At 35.1% G+C, this 23034-nt stretch overlaps 1 protein-coding gene and 1 pseudogene across 4 annotated transcripts in view; both read left to right on the forward strand.

The window, feature by feature from the left end:
- LOC118186252 (uncharacterized) overlaps nucleotides 1-23034 on the forward strand; it is a 234243-nt gene that overhangs the window by 12975 nt on the left and 198234 nt on the right. The gene's annotated exons all lie outside the window — the stretch shown is intronic.
- Nucleotides 20355-20472, forward strand: LOC146992994 (signal recognition particle RNA; annotated as a pseudogene).

Below are 23034 nucleotides of genomic sequence, written 5' to 3' on the forward strand. Positions count from 1 at the left end.
TATTAACAGTATAATTTGTGTTAGGTTATTTAGATATAGTCGACCACACCAGGAATTTGTAGGTATTGGGTGTTGATCGCTTTTGTATAGGTGGATTCTTGTATAAAGCAATCAAACTTCTACTTTAATTCATTTTTGCTATATAAACTTTTCTCTTCTTCGAAATTCTCCGCTTGTACAGAATTAAATTAAGTGTTAAGGATATGCAGTTAAATTGAAATTTGTCAATTCCATTGTGTTTCGAATAATTTTTGGCGAAAGTTTTAAAAAAGAGAAAAAGCTGCAATTTAATCACGTTTTTTAAAGATATTTTTAGTATTTCAACAATGATAAGCAGCCCTTTTAAATTCCGGTGTTTATTATTTCATGAAAAGTGTTTACTTTACGTGAAGTATTTATTTTACGTGAAATGTTTTTTACGTCTAAACCCAGTATGAAATATACTCAGTTCTAACGTATAATAGGCATATAATCCTCGGGAGCTCTGCTGAAATTAAAAAATATGTGTTGGCATTGCAATTATTGAGCAGCTTCATTCGAAGAAATACCGGAGGCAGTCTCCGGGCAGATTCCCGGATAGGACTGCAGTTTCGTTCGGAGAAGCGTTGGAACGCGGAGTCCGCACAGTTCTCGCAGAAACTGAACGGTGCCAGTACCACTTTACACGTGGAGGATTTTACGGAGGTACTGACAATGCTCCCATCGTATGCTGTTCATACTACTCCGAAATATGTAACCCAGGCATACATAAAAACGGTGAAGAGCTATTTCCTTTAAAAATCGTTTTTTTTTCGTTTCATGCCTTATAATCATGACAGTATTGTTGTGTGTAATGCTCTAAATTGATTTGTTAAACTAATCTATTTCTTTCTCATAATCCCAGACTTGTTTTTATCATAATTGGGATAAACCTACGTATATTGCCCTTGTGCTTCGCTGTATGTAGATACTCTAATCCAGTTTATTTGAGTGTGTGAAACGAGGTTACTGGTGGTTGAGTGGAAAAACCGTTGAACACTGGTACTTCATGCCGGTTTAGTTCGCGGCAGATCGTCTGGCTGCATTGTATTTTCAAGAGTTTTTCCATGTGGTGTGAAAATATGAACCAGGTTCTCGTAGAAAAAAATCCTTCCACGAAAATATCTTCTTAAGGCTAGTAGCCTTTGCGTGTTTTACCGTAATCTATTAAACCACCATTTTAGATAATAACTTTTCATAACTTGAAATTTAAAAAGTTTGGATATTAGTGGATTAGTTTGGATTTAAATAGTTGAATTTTTCAGTAAAATTTAAAAAGTTCTTTTACTTATTTTTCTTCAGTCAGCATTTTCATTAGCGTGGTGGGCATTAACCGATTGGTCATAGTGCATCAAAGAAACTCGTAGAATACTATCGACTACCGAATTTTGGTCAGTATATTGTGTCAAATGGGCTTTGGTGGTACGAATGTTATGATGTATTCAGTTTTAATAGTTGGTAAGTGAAATTTTTTGTCGGTCGCCAAAGCGCTGCCAAATTTCCCCGTTAACTTTGCTCGAGCATGCTACTACTGAATAGATAACGGATGTGCAGTTGTGTAACATGTGTTTGAATAATTCAATTATTTTAACTATGTAATCCGGTGAGCGAGAGAATCATACGCTTGACTTCCATCATTACTTCCGTTTGTTTATATCATTTACTCTGCCAGAGTAGTGCACTGTTTGTGGATAATCGCAATTATTCGGTTTCTTCCGATTTGTAATACAGTATTGTAAACATAGAAGAGTATTCCATTCAAGCAGCTGTGCAATTTAAAAAAAAAAAAAAAAAAAGGAACTAAGAAAGGTAACTAAGTAGATAATTAATTTACGGAAAAGCGCTTAAAAGCAAACTGCTCTGTGAGGGCTTCCCTAAGGGGGTGCTTTCCGAGGCATATGTCACATTACGCGTGAAGGAACGCGCGAAAAGACTGCAGCAAACGCATTCTCGAGGATAAGCGCTGGGACGTTTTATGAGGTGGTCATATCTACTTGGGCACGTAATTAGCATCTAAATGGCTGCAGCAGAAAGAAATTAAAACTTTTGTTCTTTAATTCACACATGCATTAAAAAAAAGTGAAATATCGCCCATGCGCTTCTTTTCTGTATACTGTTTGTCTAGATTTTAATTTCTGGATTTGGTTGGAATTCTTTCTTTGAAAATATCTTTGGCGGCATTTTTCGTTACTAATGTAAATATTAACTCTATAGATGGCTATGAAGATGTTTATTTTGTTATCGTGATCACCAGGCGCGCACTTTCATTGCGTCTTTTCGCTTACAAAGTTAACTCAGGTGCGAGTGAATGAATCAATGTGCCGATTGTCTGTATGTGACGGCCAAGGTCATTCAGATAACGTCACTAGTTGGAAAGGAAATTATCGACTCTACTGCGCACGTTCAAGCAGCTTGGAGACTTAGACCCTCGCGTTATTTTTTTGTTTCGAGTCCGTTAACCTTTTGCTTTTTCGACGCTTGGAATAAGTAGTGTCGGCAATTAAAATATGGATTTTTGGCATTAGCGTAAAGATTCTCATGTAGCCTCGTGCTTTGCATATAGTTAAAAAACTTTTTCAAATAAGTAATAGTAGGATAACATTTTGACTCTTCCTTTTCCAGGGCGGGATATGCTATGGTATTTTCGCATGCATAATAATTAGAAAAAAGTGCGAAGTTCAAGTAATGGTTGTAAAATCTGCTGGGCTGTGTAATTCCTATCACTGTATTGCTGTAGAACGTTGACTTGTAATTAGCAAGGGCATATTATGTCTGCACCACAGGGCTTTAATTATCCAGAACTAGAAACGTCAAAACACATTGCACATTATAACTATTGGAACTGATTCAGATGCGATGTAAAGGAATCGGAGTGGTTTAAATTATCTTTTTAAATTGTTGAATAAAATGCTGGATTTAGCCTTGAAAAAGAAGTATTTGAGTTAGTTATAAATTTATTTTAACATATGCATTGACTTTACCTTGGTTCTCTGTGTTACTTGTAGAATGTTTCTGGAAATCAGAATATTCTTTTCTCAATTTAAAAATGATGCTTCTAATTTATAGAAGTTCTGAACGTGAATTTTATTCCTATTTCATTTTGCCCATAATTTAGTTTATCTTCAAAAGCAGTAATAATATTTGAGGTCTTTGGTGTGGCTTATGAAAACCAGTCATGATTTTTCATAAGCATTCATTATTTCTGCTTTTCGTTAATTTTTTTTTAAGCACAGGCTTTTCTTTCATTTTAAAGGAAAAAATATTTAGTTTTGGTTTAGCGCGTTTACGTTCTGAATTGGAAAGGTGTTCGGATTCTTGAAATCAGTTTGAAAATCAGCTAAGCGTTCAAACTTTACCGGGATTGCAAAATCAAGACTGTTTCTATACTGATCTGATTTAAAACAATTTAGCTGATAAAGCAAAATCTAAATGTTTGATTTTAGGCAAGATTTTCAAGGTAGAAATTTCTTTTCAAACAATTCCTTTTATACCCTAAAAAATCTGGAAGATTTCTTTGAAAAATGAGGGTCTTAAAAAACTAAACATGGCTAAAATATATGGACTGGTTTGTGTTTAGCTGCCATCTACTATAAATAAAGAAGGTTCAAAGTAACCTATAAATTCTTTTTTATTCAATTTTTCTGTGCGTATAGAAGGAAATTTTTAGGTGTATCCAGAACGGGCACACTGTGCCGCAAAGGGTTAACCGATATTTGTGATTTAAAATTATTTTGTTTTTAATTTATCATAGGCACTACGCCAAAACCACCAATCTGCCGAATTTTTACTTCGCGAAAACGTGTTACGAAATCCTGCGCTTTGCAGCTGGCTCTTTTATGCATATCATATTTCTTTTGACATAATGCGAAACATCGAAAAAAAAAGAAAAATAACCTTACCAGTTTAGAAATGCATTAAGACTTATGATAACTAAATAAGTATGTTAAAGGTATTAAGCATATAGTTTTATAGTTTGCGCGTGGTACCATTATGTAAAAAATGAGGTTTAGTCTGGTGATTCCTTCGTTAAAAACTGAACCTAAATTCTGCTCCATCCATGTTGCAGTGCTTGGTATTAAGTAAATAATTTTATTTCAGCTGATTATTTATGTCAACATCCTATTTCAGTTGCACAATAAGAATCATTTGCAGTTTTCTTGTTTCGCTGGCGACATTAATGAGCAGCGTGCTATAGCAGTTTTCGTAATAGCAAAACAAATTGTTAGAATATTGCGACTTTTATAATCCACATAAATTAACTAAATTTTGATAAAATTATGTATTTATTATTTTATAGTTCTATTTAATATTTATTATTTATAATTAGCATAGCTGACATGGAAAAAAGAAATAAGCAGAAAGCACATCAGTGTAATTTTGAGTGGAAAACCAGTTTGCATCATTTATTACAGAGGAAAAAAGTAAATTCAGTTGTAGGGATTGCAAAAATATGTAATGTTAAGACATACTTCATCATTACTACGGTGGCCGCTAAATTCCCGTATGTTAGATGGTTCAAGGAATTTTTCGGTTAAAATTCATAAAATTATTCTCGTTCACAGTGCTTTTCTAAGTAAATGTAATAGATCGAGTTTTTTATGCGAAATCTGTGGCAGTGACCGTTTATACAGAATTAAAAAAAAAAAAAAAAAAAAAAAAAAAAAATTATCAAAAATAGCTTTTGAAGTTTCTAGTTACCTAAAATCTTTACGGTTATTTTCGAGAGCTGCTGTCATTGTGTGATCAATAATTAAATTGCTCCTTCTATCATTCATCTCAAAACTGATTAACTGTAACATGTTGCGTATAATTTGAATGTTTTTAGTGTATTGTTAGGCTTTGTACATAATATGTATTTTCACGAATTTTTGTACGAGTTGGACCATACTTTAGAAACACATGTGTATATTCTCAGTATTGAATCTTGTGGTTAAAAGATAAAGATAGAATTTTACGTCTGTATTTCAGTAAACCACTCTCATTCACAGTTAATTGAAGTACATGAAAATTGTGCTATTTTAATATTAAAGGATTTGCATGGTTGAATCATCCAACTACTGGTTGGTATACATCATGTTGGGTTTTTTTTTTTTTTTTTTTTTTTTTTTTTTTGTGTCGCAGGTTACACAGATAATTCAATCTTAGTGTTGCAGGAAACTATTTCAAGATTTTAGATTGCATTAAAATGTATTAAGAGAGTGTCAGAGTAGGAGGCCAGCAAAAAGGGCATTATGCGTCATATTACTTTTGTTCATAATCCCTTATCCACTGTTCTCCGGTCTTTCTAACTGCGATATTTTCCTGTGACCTATGACATTTTAATTCCATAAGTTCTTGACTAAGTGGAGTCTTTTTTATTTGTAGGCTTTTTCTTTTCTCTTATCTAATCCATAGAGGAAAGGAAACTGTAATGAAGAACTGAAATGTGGAAATGTCGTCCTAGCAAAGGCAAATCCAAAATTTAGCAACCCGGGGGGGGCGAGGTTCGTGATTAAGATGTAAAAAGGAAACTCGAGACCTACATATATTATATGTACGAGAAGCTTTGTTATCCGTGAGTTTTGTTTCCCTTCCATAATTTGATGGTTTGTCCTCAATTGGTTCTTCCTTCACACTCATAAACATTTTTATACTGTTATCAGGGACTTCGTTTCCCTCAGAAGCTTTGCACGACTCATCGAATCCAAATTCGCTACATCACTAAATTTAATGGATACTTTTATTGCTTGTTTAGCGTATACGATTTTATAATTCAACACTTTACAAATGTTAAATTGGCTCTGCAGTTACCGTTTCTCCCGAAACTATCTCTAGAAAGGTTTTTTTTTTTTTTTTTTTTTATAGCCGTGTACGTTATGAAATATTGAAGATCAGACTTATAGTGAAACATCTCTTTATAAAGATGGAACGAGCCTAGCAGTAAGCCGCTGAACATTCGTAGGAATGGCCGGCGGTAGACAGTTTGCCGTTTAGAGGAAACTCCGTAACTCCAAAATTCTGCGGCCCGGTGCTTTCGCAGTGTTTGCACACGCTCTGGCCCCCGACCTTATTCGTAAGCACAGGTTCGAACCTTGGGCGTTTCTGTGGTTTTCCTCGTATGTGATATGAGTATGAACCTTTTTCATACTCGCATACCTTTGTTTTCAGACTTCCATTTTGTTTATCGTTCCACAAAAATAAATACAGCAGTAGGGTCGAATGACGTGTTTCTTGATTTTTGTTACTGATGTTCCAGTTCGTTTTTCATATGTTGTAAAAACGGAAACAAAAAAGTAAACATCCCGACCCCATACCTATCGAATATTGAATATTTTACCTCGGTATGTTGGTGTGGTTAAAGCAACGACGCTGCCCTATCCTTTCACACCCTCCACCCCGGGAGGGGAAAAAAAAAACAACCCTCCGAAACTGCAATTTGGAGTAGACTTTCGAATATACCAATTTTTATGAATATTATTAATTGTTATCTGTTTGGAGGCACGTAGGCAAAGTTACAGATCAGTGAAAAGTATATTTTTTCTTACGTTGCAAAATCTGTTATCTCCGTTGACATTTCCCCCCTGTACTTTGGATGTTAAATGACATCACTGATAATGTATCTTTTGAAAAGGAAACCAATTTGCGTACATATTGGGAGCAATAAACGCATTTTGAGATCAAGACTAAAGAAGTTGCTAAAGACTAAAGCTGTATGCTTATTAAAAAAAATGGTCGAAAAGCAATAACCGTAAGAGATTATGAAATGTCTTGTTTACTTTGAGAGAAAGTAAGCTAATAGATTTTTTTTCCCCCTCCCCGACAAAGTTTCGCTTTATTATGTTAAATGAATGCGACTTGTGTTTTATCGTAAAAAGTAGCAAGACACAAGCAGTTTTTTTTTCTCTTAGTGCCTCACTTCTGTAATATAGCTATTAGTATTCTTTCGCTTGCGTCACATGTGATAACTGACATGTGTGAGATAATCTTGTATGCTACGTTGAAAATAGCAGCCAAATATGTTATAAAATTGCTTCTTGGACTGTTTTCATTAGTTTTTTTGAGTTGGTTTGTTGGAATTATTTAATCTGGTAACCATTTTCTTTATTGAAAATTAATCAGCATTATAGTGGTAATAAGATTTTTGGTAAAAACCGTACTGTTTTCAAGTTTTGGTTATAATAATACTGACAGATTGCCCAATACACTTTTTATTTCCCAGTACAATTGTTGATTTGGCATAAAAATATTTCATTGTACATTAGGTATGAAATGCTTCTTACCTTTATTAAATACAGTTTGAAAATGTTAGCCCTGTTTCGTAAAAACACTGTACTCTCCTACAGAGAGAAAGTGCATAAAATAATAAAACTGCAAAGAATATTTAAATAGGAGTAGGCTTTTAGTCTTGACGGTGACTACACGTTATTTATGATATACTTCCTTGAAAAACATTACATGATTCTTATATTTGTAATGTCTGGAAAGAACTGTACAGACCTACAAATTTCAAACTTGAAGAATATGTAGAATGAAGAATTACACATAAATAATTCCATGTGTATTGTATAAAATTCAAAAGATCGCATCGAGTTCTACCTTTGTAGTTGAACCGGCTGGCTATACGAGGTTTTCATTTGTGTGGCTTTCATCTTTTCTAAACATGGGACTTCAGAAACTGAAAAAAATCGTTCCCGAGGATGTTTCTTTTCCATATCCAAATAGCCTTTATATGTATGTGTAATATAACCTAATAAACTAGTCCAGTTCAGAGAAATTTCTAACCCAGTTTCTCAGTTCTTTTCTTAAGGCGTGTATCAAAGAATTAGGTAATACGAATGAAGCACAAAAGGGCTATTTGCTCAACGGAAAGGGTTGCCTTCGTGAAGGACTTTGTAGAAGGAACTGGCTCGTATTGACGTTACACGACCAAAACCAAAAATGCACCCGTTAACCCGGGTCGCCGGAATCGAACTCGCAGTATTCAGCACTCTTAGTTCAAAGAATCTTATTTTTTTTACTTGGCGCGCTTTTTAAGTTTGTAAATGCAGAGACTGAAATGCATCATTAGGTTATTGAGAAATGCAGAACGATATATTTCGTACATTATTTAAGAACTCTATAGCCATAAGTAGAACAAACACAAATGATGTATTTTAGAGATTATGTCTGGTTACTACGCCTGCTAGTAAATTAGGTCAGTAAGTTTCGCGAATGTCCTAGACAGGGTATTTTTTAAAAATATTCTTAAGCAATCAAAATTTGCTTTACGGTAAATGCGAGCAAGACAATGTATAACTGCAAAAGTTAATACTAAAGTTAATTTTGCTGTTCAACATAATCAGGAGTCATTTTAAATTAATCATCCAAAGTTTAAGAACATCTTAAAAGATATTTACTTAGATTTTAAATGATGGTTTGAAAAAGTTGTCTCTAGCTTCGTAATATGTTGTGCACGCACAAATCGAATTAATTTCGAAATAGATTTTAGGATATGTGTGATTATTTTTTCAAAGTAACCTCAGTATTTGATTTGACCATTCCAGTCTGGGTGTTAAATTAATTACCCTTTGTAAGGGATTAATTGTCCAAAGGATGAAAGTCGCGTATGTGTGAATTGCTTCTGTCGCCGAAGAAAGTGTTTGCTAGCAGCTTTGATAGTGATTGCCTATAATGGTGTTACGCTATGATTTAGATTCGTATATTATATGCGTAACTGAATTCCCATCATCTTATCTGTTTAATGCCATTTTATGCGCCTTTTAATCAATAAAATAACTAGGCTCTGTGTGAGAACCGCAGAACATGAGGTGACCTCCCAGAAGTTCACAGCCATTCCCTCCTGTATTCTGGTTATCTTTTGTTTGTCCTTGCGGCCGGACGAAATACCAGCGTCGCTTAGGCGTAATCCTTTCAGTTAAATTGCGTATCATCAAAATGCAACTTGTGTAGTAGTTGTTACTCGATAGCTAGTGTTTAAATATGAGATCGAGTAATCGACCGATAGTCCCAATTCTCCTAAACAGCCGTAGAGCCATGGGAAACCAGCCCAAGGACTTTCGAGTCACTTCGGAGAGGGCACTCCAAGGTCACCGGAAGGATCGTGGTTGGGGCCTCCTGATGCCACCTGGTCCCTTTCCCCCTCTTCTCTCTCTCTCTCTCTCTCTTTTTTTTTTTTTTTTTTTTTTTTAAAGTTTGTTATATTTTAGTTCGTTGTAAATAATAGTTGCGGAGGTGCGAGTAGTTTCCGCTGAATCCATTCGTTCTAGTGTGGCCTTTGAAAAGGATCTAGCTCCACCAGACCCTTGTGTAAATTCCCTCTTAGCGGTTTTTTTTTTTTTTTAATACCTGCCTGACCCCGCAAGTCAAGGGCATTTCACGTGTGCAGTAATGCATTTTGGTCGCAAAACCGGCTAACGTTTTTGAATTTTAATTTGCGTTGTTCCTTGATGTAACTGTGTGAAACCTCGTTATTGGTCCAGGGATGCTTTTACGATAAATGGACGAGTTGTTTAATTTATAAGTTCAGTTTTCCAGTCGTGTGACTGTTGTATTTCTTTTTTGCTTCCTTTTTTTAAGAGATTCATGAGCACTAGTGAAAAGATGCGATTTGAATTAATTCATTTTCTCTTGTGAAAATCGTATCGTTGCCTGTTTGCTGAAATATAGTTAATTTTAATTGCAAATGGGAGGGATAGATAAAAAATCAGCTCTTAGCAAATAGCGGTCATTAAAAATTGGAAGTATTTGTTCACATTATCTAAAGTTCTTCTTTAATAGCTTTCACCTAAGTTATGGTAGGTTGTAACTTATACTTTTGTGTAATATTAAAGATCGTATGTGTATATGGTTAACCTTTTTAATTAATTGCATATCAAATTTGTAAAGTAAGGTTTTCTTATCATTCCATATGTAAGTTATTAACAGAAGGCTAATAACAAGATTTAGTGTCAATTTGTGGATAATTCAGAACCGATAATAAATTTAAACCCCGTTCACCATAATGTTTTGCTAATTTATTCTCAGCCAACGTTACGTGTTGCTTTTTTGCGTTCTGCAACGTTAAAGGTCAGTTACTTCAGATTCATCTGATGTAATTGTCTTCTGAATCATTATAAATGTACTTTGTCTTCCATTTTATTGGTTACAAAGAACTATGCAGTTTTTATTGTTGCTGTATTATTGTTGTCTTTGTTAGCTGTGTTTTGTTTAGTTGAGTGCTGCTAAATGCAGAATGTTAGCAGTTAATTTCTGTCAAGTTAATTTAAATTATATTTTATTGATCGATCTTTTACCTTAATAAATTGTACTAAACCTGAAGTGTAAATTTTTCAGTAGGCCTTTCTGTGTCACTCGAATTGCTTTTCTAGTTTCTGTATCCATTGAAGCAAATGGTTTAGTGTTTCGAGATTTCACTTAAAAGAATACATATTAAGTTTGGTTGCGTTAAAATAGTTCTAATATTTTCTTCAGCTTTTCAATCGATCAATCCGTATCCTCTTTGTTATACGAAATAATCTTCCAAACATTTATGACAACACTGATAAGATGCATAAAAATAATGACAAAATATTTTTGGCAAAAATGGAGTAATTTTATTGTTTTGATAATTATGTTGCTTTCTTGAGTCAGCTGCTTTGGAAAATTTTTAGACGTAGAATCTTCATAGACATCTTCGTAGTGAATTTGGTAAAGCAATTTGTCCATGAAACATCGATCTGCTTAAAATAAATAAACGGATACCTGCCTGTTGGATAAATTTCTAATGTTATGAATGGAAGTTTGCATTAAACATTAGCAAGTTAACGGAAACACCATAAGGGAGTCTGAAGAGTTTTTCACTGCCCAGATGTGCTGTTGAAAAGAGGGTAGTGTACTCACATTTCAAAGCGTCGAGTGTGACTAATTAGTTAGACAGATTCTTAAAACGTTTTATTTGCACTGATAAAATTAGCTTTAGACAAAAATTCACCAAAATATTCATTTTTACTTGCTATATCTTTAGTTGAAAATGCATCTCTTTTGTTGGATGCGGGACTCTAGCTGTTTATCTCAGGAATAAAAAATCAAATTTTACACTGTTAATATACCTTGTAGCTAAATTCGCAATGAACAGACCATTTCTGAGACCGTTGTTGTTGTAAGGCCAGTTTGAGATATTTTAATTTAACGCTTCGAAACAATTCAGAGAAAAGGAAAGAAATGCTTAAGTTGAATGTATGTATTTCTGTAGTTTTGTTTATTTCTAATGATTGTACAAATAAACAAATTATATTGTACAAATAAACAAATTATATAACCTTCACCGAGTGGTGAAGAATGCGCTTGTATGTCTAATCTTTCATCTTCAGTCTTACTCATGATCGATTTTCTCCATCACTTCTACTATGCAAGCATTTTTAATATTTTGTGATTTGATGTTTTAGAGTTGTTAAGACCACTAAATACTGGTAATTTGAACCGAATGGGTTGGCTGCATGGACGTTTTTAGCTGTTTTTCCCATGACTAACCTGAATTCCGTATTCAGATAACCTAATTTTAATGGTTTAGGCAAGTGATTCCAAAAGTTGTGGATAAGGAGACATAGTGTCTTTCATGACCAACTTCTCATAAACCACGAAACAAGCTTTAACCAGTGTAGAGCTTCTTTGTTTATTTGAGTACGTTTATGGCAAAAATATAGTGAATCAGTGCAAAAGTTTAGATTTTTATCGTTCATAGTTTTTATGATTATTTTTTATTGCTGCTTTATTTTGTTAGCTAATAAAGCTCCTTCGGCACTCAAACGTGGGATAATTTTTTACATTATAACGTAACTTTCTTAACGAAAAACAAAACTTATTTGAGGGGAATAGGAATATAGTTTTTTAAACACGCCATTTCTGTCGATGCACTCGTGGTTCAAGATCAAATGAAGGTCGTCGGCAGCATTAATGGAATGTAAATCATCAAGATAATTTCCCAGTTTCATTAAAAATAGATAATGTCGTTTTGTCATTTCTTTCTTCGCAAACTTTTTATAAATATTACTTTCACGTGTTCATTGCGTTGACAGCATAGGAAATAGCCAAATTTACTCTTGCCGGGGAGGGGGATTGTCGGCCAATCTAGAGAGAACTACTGGACATTCAGCTTGCTGTCATAGAAGTAGCTTCCCGGTGATGGATTTTGAGTACGAAGGGTTAAATATTCTGAAGATTTTTCGCTTTATATCTGTTGTCTATTGTTTAGAGTTTTAGCGCCATATTTTTTGCTCGCGATAAATTAAAATTGTATGGTAATTTCAGGTGTTTAAATAATCTAATTTAAGTAAGAGTAAATATAATTTTTTTGAAGTGTTAGGAAACTGCTCGCAAAATTATGCTTTGAAGAACAATACCATGAGAGTTTTAGTAGCCGCGTGTGTTCAAAAGTAGTTCATTAGTAGTAATACATATTCGCTGTCGTAATTTTCTTTGTACTTGTAGAAGCTGCCGAAAAAAACTTGAAAAGTGCTCACCTTCCAAAAACCTTAAAAGCTGTTGATCTGATTTGACATTCGATTCACCTTGCCTCCCCGTTTTTTTTTTTTTTTTTTTTTTTTTTTCCATGAGCAGTTTTCAGACCTTCTGTTGGGTGTACCCGTGCTTCTCCCCCGTCTGTTTTTCTTTAGTTTCCGATAGCGAGTGACTTATCCCGGAGTTTGATGGACTGTCCCCTCATCTCAGGATATGTAATATCCTCAGCTGCTTTCTGAATGACCCCCATATCTCAGTATGTTAATTGCCCTCTCAAGGCCCACCCTTCAGTCGCCATTCCGAAGGTACTGCTTCGAGGAATCCCCGAATGTAAATAATGGGGGTTAAGAACAAAGGAAGCATTGTTATTCCTATGCAGTTTGAAACGTCATTTCCATTCCGTTTGTTTGGTTGCTTATAGTGAGTTCGCTTTCTTATTTTGGCTTCTGAGGTTTTGAAAGGAAGGGCAGGGAGATGATGCTGTACTGTATGATTCCTTTGTTTAATTTCAGAATATATTTTCTTTGTTTCGCTAGCGCGGTGTTCTGATATTTCTAAGAGTAGCGAATTATTAGCTGTCAACTTAAGTTGAGAACACTGAATATAGTAGAAAGTGCATGCTTCCGCCGTAGAATGTAGTTCTACCGTTTCGAGAAGTCGTATTGTAAAAATTACAAAATAGCAAATATGAAATGTATATATTGTTGAGCAAAGAGAACGGAAAGGAAAAAAAAAAAAAAAAAAAAAGAAAGAAAAAAAAGTGAAACGATAGATTACGCTGTATCCAGCTCCTATTTTAAAAAAATGTATTAATATCACAGCAATCCCTACCTCACCTACTCTCGCTGAGAAAAGCAATTCAGATACCATTCAATCACTCACCAGGAAGAAGGAAGCAATAAGTTATTGCTGAAGGATTTCTCTTAAATTTATATTTTTGCTTGTTAAACGATGAATCCGATTGACATGAAATTAAACGTATCATAAATGCACAACACGCACTTCTTAAATTTAAACCTTTATGTGTCTAATTAATATTAACTAAAATGCGTTTAATTTTTAATAAATCCGCTAACAGTTTTTATGAACATTTGAGATTTATTGTAATAAGCAAAAGACATTTCTAGTGCTATATTTCTAATGCCATTTAGTTGGTATAGCATAATTTGTTTCGTAATTTTTCTATATGCTTTACCATTTTAATGTTTTTAATATTTTTCTAGTATTTTTAAATCTTTAATGGTAAACTCGTCTTTTGATTAAATTTTGAACAATAATGAATATGACAAGACGTTGCGGGAGGGTGATTTTCTGGGGTTGATTGGAAAAGTACAGTCTTAAGAGACAGTATACAGTGCCCGATTTACTTAAAAGTTGCACAAGCTATAGCTTAGGGCATCCCCACTTTCTTCAGCCTCCTTCAAAAATTGTACTGTGTCTCCTATTAAAAAAAAAAAAAGTCTCATATCCATCATAAAGAATAGCTTAGGATCTCGTCAAATCTAAATCCGGTCCTGTTAATACAGAATACGGTTTTAATAATGTCTGCTATGAAATGTAGTTAAGAGTTTTTTAAACAGTCTCTCAGATTAAAATCTAATTGATGAATTCTATGATCCTAAATACGGAGCGTCATAAGAAAGTCATTGTATAAAGCTTTATGGAAAAAAAGTTAATTTTAAATTGATGTACACTGTATCTTCATCACATGGTTATTTTCGGGGACATCAGACTTTTGCCGGCTTTTTTAAAGTTTTTGGAAGCAGATCTGGAACTCATTCCTTTGTGTTTAAGATGATTTTTCGCAGGGCGAGTTTCTAAAACTCTCTCGTTTTAGCTGGGATCTCAAGATGAGGAGATGAGTGAAAATAGGTTGGAGACGAGTCAGTTGTGCGGTTCCAAGTCTGTCACATTGTAGCGTACAATTTCACCACGCTGAGCTTTGGTGCCGTTTCGAATTTTATGAGTGTTATGGAATGCGAAATATCTGTCAATGGACCTTCGTAATGTGATGCCATGGGTGCAACTAAATCCTGGTGCAATATTCCTTATATTCTCACTAATTCACATGGAAACATTATTTCCGGGAACTTCTTGAACCTGTATTGTATTACTTATTTCATCACATTCACGTTCTGTGTAGTTGACGCCTTCCTGAATTTTCATCATAACTTCACTAGTTTAAAAAATTCTGGAAAATCATTTGAAATATACATCTAAGAACCGTAGCGATTGGACATGCATTCTAAAGCTTAAACGATATGTATATAACCTTTATAATTCTTAGAGTAGCTAATGGAATTCACATTCAAACTACGTTATTATGAATAGTGATTATGTCTATAATACCTCATACGTTGATCAGTAAACACTTGATAGATCGTTCTTTTAGGTTGTGTAAGTTTAGAGATAAAAGTACCAAATTTAATTTGCATTTCTTTTAATTGTTTATGTAATGCATTATTATTTCTTCATTTGTAACTGCGCTTTATTGAAATCGTTTAAGTCCGAGATTAATCGTGATTCATTATTTTTGAAAAGGCCGCGGAATCATTCGTGACTAGGAGTTCGTGATATTTGTCTGGCTCCACGGAAGCGGTTAGCGACACAACAATAAAACCCCTCCCAGATTTAGACAAACCTGACCAAGCTGTTATCGTATTGTTCAACTGCAGAAGTGTACTTCTTGTGTAAATATATATATATTTTTTGTTTTTGTTTTGTCTTGGAAGCTGTGCAAACAGATGTGTATTAATATATTCTGCGATCTGTTAGCGTGTAAGTTTCAAGTGTGCTGGTTTAAACTTTATTTTTGAAAGTTCTCTGCGTCACGCAATAGGTACTGTGAAAAATCGGAAAAAGTTACACGAACAAGGTTGTAAAATACGGAATACTTTTTAACAAGCGAGAGTGTGGAAACTGTGAAAATTTAACTGAAAGAACTCTGAATTTTGAATAGGCGTTTAAAGTTGGCGTTGAGAGAATTTTTGATATAGTTGTTTGCTACGTTAAGGAATCGGTATTTTAAAGATTACTGAAGAAGAAATTTTATTTTATAATATATTTTGTTGCATCTTCCTTCAGTGAGAATTTATTCGGTTAATAAAATAGATAAATTTTACAGAAGACTTCAACTGCCGAAGCTTTCAGTATTTTCCGAGGAGTAAGCGAGCATATAAAGCTATTGAATGTTGATATTTTTAGCCACTATTCTATTCTGGAGTTGAATGAACACAGGTAAAAATAAAATACTTAAAATGTTTTTTTTTTTTTTTTTAATGTACGATATTTACGTACGTTATTTTGCCACGTATTAGGAGAACTTCCTGCCGTCTTCTCTAGACGTAAAATTTTACTTTATATTACAATTTTTTTAAGTTGGGATATGTGAGAGGGGCTTTGCTTGAGAATATCAAATAAAATAGCATTTCTTGACGAATATCAGTGAAGATTTTTTTTTTCCTGTATCGTGATTGCTTTTGTAAGATGTTCGTTTATTGTTATTTATTTTGTGAATAAAATAATGACAGTCATTGTTCAGTTAGTGTCCTATACCGGCAGCTGATGTGTGTATGTTAAAAGAAATTGTAATTTATTTCTTGTTATAACAAAAGCAAAAGTCTCCTAGTTTGTTTTCTGTTAGACTTGCTTGCGGAAAAACATCGAAAGGGAAACCACAGTGCCTTCGAAAGTAAACAGTCATTAGGTACAGAACCGGGAAGAATGCGGCACATGACCGACACTGCATGGAATCAATACCACTCCGAAAGTATCGACAAGGCAGCTCAAAAACCAGTTTCGACTGTGTGCTAGTGTCGTTCGTATGCTGGTATCCTTAAAAAATAATTATTCAATCAATTTATTTCCTTTTTGATTATGTCCTTTTGTTAATTATATCCTTGTCTACATTATGCAACGTTATGTCTACATTATGTCTATTGCCTGCCAGTGTGGATCGTATGCTTATGACAACTCTGTAAAGGTGAGCATATGTGGATTAATCCTTTTTTCTCATTATTACGTTATTATCTAGATATCGATCGTGTACCGGTGATAAGTATAGGTCGTGTGCTACGCACTATCCATCATATGCAGTGTCGGTTTTACGGATTGTGAGTTCTGTGAATATGACCCTTGTGCCGGACTCGCAGAAAGTGCGAAAGAGAAAAGTTTTTGCCCTTGAGTCGCACGTTAGTGTGTGAACACGGCTTAGCTGGTTGGTTATTGGGATAAAGTGAAACTGTTGAGGAAGCCGGCATGTGTTACACATAAAAAGAACTTCGAAAACGCCTTGCAGCAGCCAACTCGTTTGTCGGGATTTGCGTTCTGGTTGCAGTGTAAGCCTTTTACCGCTCTCTAACTACTAAGCTATGAACATGGAATAGATGCGCACATTGATTTACACAAACATTTAATCAAGGGTGAGAAGCACAGAAAAGAAAGTATCACCATTAGAAGAAAACTAACTAGGGAGTCATCTAATAATACTACTTTTACAGATAGCGTTCTGAGTCTTATGTAAATAAGCTGAGCGTTTTCACCTATTAACTCTCCGAATTTAGACTAAATTTAAGGGAAAAAAAAAAAAATACTTAGTATGGGTTTGCTACCTTCGCATCCATGACGCTTCATCGTACGGCATAAAACTGCAATGAAATTGGTATATTTTCATAAATTAACACGCTTATTCTGTCCTTGTATTTTGGGTTTGTGCCAAAAAATGGTGCAAGAACAACGTCTACATAGCGTTGCTGCTAGAGATTATGTAATTACATTTTCAATGTCAGCTAAGATTGTATTTTGATGATAGATGAATTGTTGACATTTCTGGGGAAGTAATGCCTGCTGAATATTAAGCTGAATGAGTCAAGTTTTTATTTCAGAGGTTAAAAGCTGATTTCGTAGTCTGCTTGCTGTGAAGGCCTTCTAAGATATCCTCTTTCAGTTTACCCAGCTTTCATTTTTTGGACGTCATTATGAAGCTCTTTCTTTCCGCACCCGCCCTCCAACCTTTCTTCGAACGTGAAATAATTACGGCTTTACTTGAATAGCAAACACTGCAACGAGATGCAGTGCATTCGGCTGAAATTTTGTGGGATGATATTTGAATAACTGAAACGGTTGCTTTGTATTTTGTCTTTCAGTTTTGTTTTTTTAACATGCCGACGCGGAATATATGCGTAAGGTAGAGATTGTAGCTCTACCACGCTGTATGTATTTTTCGATATATTCTGAGAAAATGGTATTTTGCCATAGTTCTGTCGTTTATAACAGTGGAAGGACAAATTACGTGTTACATATAAAATTATGTCTGCTTATAGGAAGGAATGTCTTTGTGGGTGACTTAACAGAAACGGGAACATATCCACATTATTCATCGAAAAACCACGAAAACGCTAGGCAGCTCGTTCGTGATGATATGAAATCGGGTGGAATTATGACGTTCATAAATGTTCAGCGGTTATTTATATCGAAAATCAAATAAAAAATGTGTTATATCAATAAATCAAAAATTACTCTTTAAGTATTACATTCAAATGGTTAAGTGCCAGGTGATTAAGTTTACCAAGAAAATTTTAATATTTTTTCTTCATCCAGTAGCCCGAGAATTTCTCTTGATAATGTCTATTACGATGATTGCATAACTAGTAACTGATCAAGGAATAAATAAAATAAAATAACTTTTTATTGCATTGCCATTTGTGTCATTTTTGTGTTAAAAATTAAAATGTGTAAGTAATTACAGCATTTTAAGGAACTGCTGTCTAAATTATGCAGAAATTTAGTAGTATCAGAAGGAGGATTTTATTGCTGAACAGTGTTAATTCAACATTTAATAGAAAAAAAGCATGAGTTTTTTAGGGGTTATGATCAGTTGTTATAAAAATATTCTAAAAATTATTTGTATTTAGTACCCTAATATCAGGAAGCTATCGTTATATGATAGCTGAATGATATTGTGCAGAGTGTTCTGTGTATAGATTGACTGTTGCTGCAAAATAATTAGTTACAAAGAACTGATACCGGATTATTTGGGTTTTCGCAAAGTACGCAAGGGTTATTAACGAACAGGAGGGATGCCTTCGTGGAAGATTTTTGTTTTTAAAGAAATTAGGCTCATATTCATGTTACACATGGGAGTACGAACACTCCCACGCAGCTAGTCCGCTCGCCGGATTTTGAAATCGGGTCAAACTACTGTTGCATCTTGCCGTTCGACCGCTGATGAGCACTGAATTAATTGATACAAGGTAAACATTTTCATTAATTAAGATAATTAATAATATTAATTTCATTAATTAGATAAGACGAAGCATTCTGAACAGATATTGTTATAAATAGGACGAATTATATCCAGTAACTTTGTGAATTAAAAGGAAGGTTCTGTAGAACACTGGTGGCTGGAGCTGGAATTCATTTTATAGAATTTCCATATGTGCGAACGGTTAACTGGATAATTGACTTGTGATCTTCTGAAAGGGGGGATATCTTTAAAAGAGAAATTGTCTCATAGTCACGTAACAGAAAACAACGAAACCTCGGTGCAGCGAGTCCATTCGCCGGAAACAGAACTCTAGATGAAATTAATTTTTCAGTGATTCTTATTCTCTCACCCATTATGGAGCCTGTATTAAGAATTGAATGCGATATGTGACATTTTTAAGTAGTAAAATTTGCACTTTTAATATCGCTTTATGCTTCAGTATTGAATTGCTTATAAAAGGGAAAGTACTCGGCGAAGCTCCTTTTATTAGCTTCCCTATTTTTTATTAAAAGTGTAAACTTCAGAAATGTGGTTTTACCCTGCCATTTCGTTTGAAATCAGAGAGTTCATTTGATTTTTCAGCTTGCGGAAAGTGCTTACGTGAAAAATCACCTGGGGGCAGATGTATGGGGTAATCGTGAGGAGACAGACTGCCGAATTTATGCCACTCAATTCCTGAAGGATGGTAAACATGCCATGTGTTTCAGAATGAGGGACCCCACAAAATTTCAGATGAGGTCGGTTCCTCGCTGTATAAATCACATTTGCCCGAGTTTTTTATTTTCGTAATCTTCTTTTATTAAAATTATTCTTGGGTCAGTTACATGTTGGAAACATTTGCAACTTTGTTATTCTTCGTTATCTGATTTTTCCTGTATGTCACAGTAACGCCTGGCACAAACAAAATTCAGGAGATAACAATTTTTCTAAGCTCCATTTTATGTCCGGACGAAATTCATAATCATACAGTTCACCTTGAAATGTATTTTTCACGACTTTTGTCTTTACTTGTATGCTGAACCCAGATAGTAATGCCGCAATCAATGGAGTATTCTCTTATGCATCTTTAGTTGAAAATCAGAAATGGAACTCGAAATACCTTCTTAAAAAAGCTACTGTGAAATCTGAAATTTTGCTCTCGAACAGATACTTCAGAGGCTTTAATGTACTTTCAAAAAATAAAAATTTGATAAATTTATATAGGTTTTTTCCTGTCGTTTTTAGTGGAAGGTTAGTGTTGGATGTGATATTGGCATAAAATATATCAAACTAGTGTGGTTTTGGATAAGAATTTTGACTTCCCTGCTCAAAAGTCGACATTGCCATCCTGCACAGCGGCCAAACATTTAGCCGCTGAGCATTCATAGATCGATCCTGGTTCATATCGTGGCGAAAGAGCTAACTGCTTGAGGTTTTTCTGTGTGTTTTGCATGAATAACGCGAATGAGTTAGTTCCTCTTAAACAGTTATTAGGCAGCTAGCCTTTGAATGCTTTACTGTAATCTAAATATCTAAATCCAGCCCTTCCGTAGTTAACAGCTTGCGCCTTACTGCAAAATTCAAAGAGTCTGTACAGAGTTGTCTCATTGATGAGCTGTAAGCATGGTGTCGCTATGGTTGAACTGGGGAAGCCCCGATCCACCAGGTCGTCTAAGGAGGAGCGAACCGGCCCGGAACGGAAACGCAGCAGGCAAAACCTCCTGTACGGTGCAGTAGTGGGATAGCACTTGTGACTAGGCGACAGTGGGCAGCCCATCCAAGGTTATCGAACGCAGTCCTTTTTTTCCGCCTGGATGTCCGAATTACTGTCACTTCACCTGTCTCATTGATGAGGCCCCATGAACGCCATATGGCATCGTAAAGGACCAGTGACAAATCAAGAGAGGAAGGTAAGTTTCCAATGTGCCGACCTAACGCAGACCATATACGGATTGCATGCGGGTGAACATCGCAGGAAGAATCGGTATAACTTTCCGTTTTATGGCATCGTTCAATTCTGACTAATTCTGACTTGGATTCGAATCACCTTAGATTCCAGATAACGCCAGAACCAGAAAAACATCGGAGTGAGGTCGGGATCGCGATGGCCACGAAACTGCGAAATTACGGGAGATGACTGTATCTTGAAACGTTGCACACGTTGAAAATTTTAAATTCCAATATTTATTTCTCACTTTTCTCTCTTTTGCTCTCGCCCACCAGCGGCCGAGCGGTAAAGTCGCTGAACACTGGTAGTTCGGTCCGAGGTTCGAATACCGCGAACGGGCTGGCTGCATGGGCGTTTTCGTTGTTTTCCCCATGTGTAACGTGTATACGAGCCAGTTTCCTTAGAAAGTCCTCCATGAAGGCATCCCTCCCTTTAGGCAGATAGCCCTCGAGGCTTTGCCGTAGTTAAATAACCTAACGTAACTTCTTTTACTCTCATTGGTCTTTTATAGAGCTTTTCCTTGTAGATGTTTTATGCCGGCAATTTTCATTATACGTATATTGTTCCAAAGCTATTTATGACTTTTCAGTTAGTTCACTGATCAACTTGCTCTGAAAAAAGTGGGTGTTGCCATTCGAAAATTTCTTAATTTTTTTCACCGTGGAGAGCTCTGTTGTTTCAGATCGTAGAAATGTATTCTGCGTGTACTTCATCGGCAGTGTAAGCCATCTGATGTCGTGCTACTGTAATAAATTTATGACGTTCGTGATTTAAACCCGCTTGTATATGCTTTCTCTTTAAATTCCTCTTAAGAGGTGTTTTAAATTGTATTAAATACATAAAGCAAAGTTTCATTATTCTCTAATAACTTTTCGAGGAACGCAGTTTGAGAAACTCCGCTCTCGTTCTTCGTGATCATGAATTCTATATTTATGAACTTAATTGCGCAAGAAATATGTGTGCTGCTAGTTTCTGTGGAGCTTTCGTATATTTGGGAAATAAATACATGTCTTCATACAAAAATGTAACAATTGGCCAGATTTTTCATTTTGATCATAGGGAAATCGTAGAAGCAATTTTCCATTAGAAAGTCCTCCACAGAGGCATCCCACCCTTTAAAAAGGTAGCCATCAGTTTCTTTACTGCAATCCATTGAACATATATAGAAATCATTTTAATATCTTATTTCATAAATATGTTTTCTAAACATTTCATAATAGTGATATTCGCTGTATGAAGTAACGCTGTATTTTATAAAATGCAGCGAGTGAGTAAAAGTTGTATTAAAAAAGTTAGGGGTTTTCATTATATTTAAATTCTAAACATAAGAATTGCAGTAGATGATTTGACCTTCATACGGATAAGCATGCCAGCAGTCTACGGTTTTATTAACTGTCAACAAATGATGTAAGTGAGGAATGCCTGGTTCATACAGATGATTTATCATTAACTTTTGTTTCACTGCAAAGTTCTTTTTGCTATTAAATTATGTGTAATTCTGATCCAGTGATGATTCTCTTCTGCTGTACTGCCCTGTCCTTAAAACAGGGAGTTGTTTATCAGGTTGTAATTAACGAGAAAAAACCGTTTTGTTTCACCCCCTACCCTCCCAGCGCGAAATGTGTTCTCCGTAAATAGCTCTGCGACTTAAGGGATAATACTAAAACTAGACTGGATACTATCTTTAGACTACGTTGTAACGATTGAATATCCGGTCTAGAAGGTGAAAATTCCTTCTGTGAAATTCCTGACTATGATACTGACATAGACGCAATTTTAAGATGGTCAAACTTAAGTATAATTGCAACTCCCACAGGGAAGAAAAGAGAGTATTTAAGATACACATCATGGTTGGAATAATTCAACCGTATCAGCCACACATCACACGTTGCCATGCGTAGGCAGCGTTTAATTCACTGTCGTTATTTCACGCAGTTTAGATGAAGAAACCGCAACTCGGCTGTCTACATGACGTTAGTTTTCCTTCTGCCTGTTGCTCGATATATTGGCAGTCAAACCTGTTACGTACGTAGTTTACTCCAAAATATAGGTTACTTGCTTGAGTTGCATTTCAGCCGAATACCCCAGAGTAGTGTATTTTGGTAGTCTTGGCCGAACAGAATGTGTGGAATTAGCAGATCTGAAACTATTGCTAATCATCTGTAAGCTTCACTTAATTACAAGAATGTATGAATAATTAAATTGTGGAGCTTCGTGCTGTTAAAAAGTAATTTTTTTATTTCATAACGTGTTACACGGAAAGGGAGGGATGCCCCGTGGAAGACTTTCTTAATAAGTAATTGAATGACAATTTATGGTATAACTTAAATCACGGTTATCCTGGATGAGG

The sequence above is a fragment of the Stegodyphus dumicola genome, chromosome X2 (genome assembly GCF_044657685.1).
Source record: "Stegodyphus dumicola isolate Sdum_Otavi_A_Nest chromosome X2, ASM4465768v1".
In the NCBI taxonomy this organism is placed as follows: domain Eukaryota; kingdom Metazoa; phylum Arthropoda; class Arachnida; order Araneae; family Eresidae; genus Stegodyphus; species Stegodyphus dumicola.